This window comes from Nelusetta ayraudi, unplaced genomic scaffold (assembly GCF_046127955.1).
Source record: "Nelusetta ayraudi isolate G7.1 ecotype Tasmania unplaced genomic scaffold, CSIRO-AGI_Nayr_v1 ptg000011l, whole genome shotgun sequence".
Lineage (NCBI taxonomy): Eukaryota > Metazoa > Chordata > Actinopteri > Tetraodontiformes > Monacanthidae > Nelusetta > Nelusetta ayraudi.
Window position 1 is genome coordinate 16,838,444 of NW_027466061.1, and position 2,608 is coordinate 16,841,051.

At 40.2% G+C, this 2,608-nt stretch overlaps 1 long non-coding RNA gene across 1 annotated transcript; it reads right to left on the reverse strand.

Moving 5' to 3' along the window:
* Window positions 1–669: 669 nt before the first annotated feature.
* Window positions 670–1,814, reverse strand: LOC142885229 (uncharacterized). The gene is made up of 2 exons (XR_012926271.1): window positions 1,256–1,814; window positions 670–1,104 (listed from the first exon to the last, which is right to left on the reverse strand). It is a non-coding gene; the product is annotated as an uncharacterized LOC142885229 (long non-coding RNA).
* Window positions 1,815–2,608: the final 794 nt, after the last annotated feature.

The window sequence follows — 2,608 nt, forward strand, 5'->3', positions numbered from 1 at the left end:
AGAAGGTCTCTTCAAATCTGTCAGCTACATTCATAACTGCAGCAGATCAAATGTCTGTTTGCTGTCACTCACAAACCCCGGGAGAATTTACACCTGTTTCTTCTGCTTCCTGCGGCTCCATGGCGTTTTTTGTTTGGGATTTTTCTTCTGTCTACCTATTGTTTACCTATTCATATATTTGGTGTGATGATTGTGACGCTGACTGACTTTGAGTCAGACTTAGTGTCTTTCAGATTGTTTCCATTCCCCTAATATCGTACTGATTTACCTAAATGTATTTTCACGCTTATGTTTCCTCCTTAACGAGTTTCTTTAGTTCACTTCCTGATTTTAATTGACAATTAACAATTTAATCTTCATGTTCGATTCTCCACTGTGTGTCAAAGGCTGTGTTTCAGCTGTGGGTGGATGGAGGAGAAGGAGGAGCTTTGTGCAGTTGTGAGTGTGGGTATGGAGGGAAAGTGCTATATAAATAAAGCTTGACTGATTGATTTCTGTGTCTTTCAAGTCATTGTTGTGTAGCTGTGGTCGACCCTGTTAGGCCGTGTATGTAGTGCATATATAGCTTACAAGAATATGACAGATTTGCTGCAGTGAAAATTCCAATTTAGAATCTCTGCATGGCAGCTTACAGAGTGTTTTGCAACAGAGGCGATTTTAACACACTGATCAACATGCTGCATTTTTATTATTATGTGTTCCATTATGAATAAGCATAAAAGAGTGTGTGTGGTGATAATGACAAGAAGGGCCACGTGATTGAACATTTGATTTCTTGCATTTTATTGTAATGACAAAAAAAAAAGGAGATTCAGGTTGCTGTTAAGAACTTAATCAAGCTCTTTAAAAAGAAAAAAAATAAGTCTCATGCTTTTGGCCAGCTGGGAGCAGCCATACATAAAACCTGTTATGAAAATATATGTGTCACAGTCTATTTTAAGGTACAGATAAATGGAGAAAGCATAAAAGCAGAACGAGGGAGGAGGTAGGATTCAGCTGCAGAAAAACAGGGACAGATGGAGACGAATGTCCTGCTGGTCAAGAAAAATCACCTATACGGTGAACACCGCACGGGTCAGGCGAGGTCAGTTGCAGAGTGTTAATCTGGGAAGAGAAAGAAAGGAAAGAATCACAAAAAACAAACGGCACATCGACTGGAGGCTCCACAACCGGCAGAGAGGTTGAAGAGCGGCTGAATATTGAATTTCAAAGGCACAAACAAGATTGGTCAGAAAGAGAGGAGAGCGCTTCCTACTTGTGAGCCCTGCCATGCTGCTGCTGCTGCTGTTGCCTCCGTGGGCGAGGCGTGGCAACCTGCAATCAATAAACAGGGAGAAAAATAAGGAGAAAGTAGCCGTTGGCCTTGATACTAATTAGCGCAGGGTTAGAGCAGATTAGCCGGCACCTGAGCCCCTGTCTTGACAACAGCTCGCTCCCGGTCAGGCCACTTAGAAATACGCTGTCATCCAAACTGTGGGAGCAACACACCTCAGCCAGGATATCAAATCTAATCTAATATCTTTTCCCTTTAATTCTTTTATTTTTCATTGTTGTTTTTTTTTTTCTTTTTTTAATGGTGGGAAAAAAATCCAAACAAATAATGCGTGTAATTGTGTGAGTGTGAGTACGTTGGTGCCCTTGTGGGGATTAAATAAGGGTGACTTTCCCCTCACCTTTTGTTATGGCAGCGGAGTCAATCTCTGCGTGTTAATAACGCACAGAGTTCACGGAGAGGTCAGCAAGAGAAGATCATGAGTAGATTAAGCGCGGCTAGCTGTGTGTTAAGTGTATAGCTGTAAGTGTGTATTTGCATGCATGCATGTTTGCATGCATGCAAACACACTGCACAATTGAGGGCAGCGCTGGATTCGTCTTTAGTGTTTTGAAATATCAGTTTGCTATTTCAATCTTAAAAAGTTGAAGTTGCTTAATTTACATAAAATCAACTATTTATTTAGCAATATAAATGATATTATGAAGAAGAAAAAAATCCTGACATTCAGCTGCCCGACATGGAACCCGATCAACCCGTTGTTTTGTTGGTTCTCACCATTTGGGCAATTATTATCCAGGGAGGAACACAAACCTCCACCGCAAATGACCGTACTCAGCAAACAACAAAGAACAAATTGTCAAATGCAGATTTTTTTTTTATCATTTGTAATCAACGGAGGTTGGAGAAAAATATGACTCCTGGGAAAAAATGGAATTGCACGTGCAAGGCATTTGCACAAAGTGCTCATTTTTAGAAGAAGAAAAAGAAGAAGGACTTTGTAGCGGCGTGCTTTTGAGCCTATCTCTTCCGAGGGGAAGTCTGTCCATCTTGCAATTTTCAAATTAGTTATTCTATCAATATGTCTCACTGTATTTCAATTAGGACTGCATGATTTAGGGGGAAAATGTGAAATGAATACGCAAAATACCATCTCAGTGGGTGTGCAATACGGATCCATCTGATTGGCTAAATACAGTCACGTCCATAAATATTGGGACATTGACACAATTTCATCTTTTTTGCTCTAAACTTCACCACAATGGATTTGAAATGAAACCAACAGGATGTGCTTCAACTGCAGACTTTCGGCTTTAATTAATTGTATTTACATCA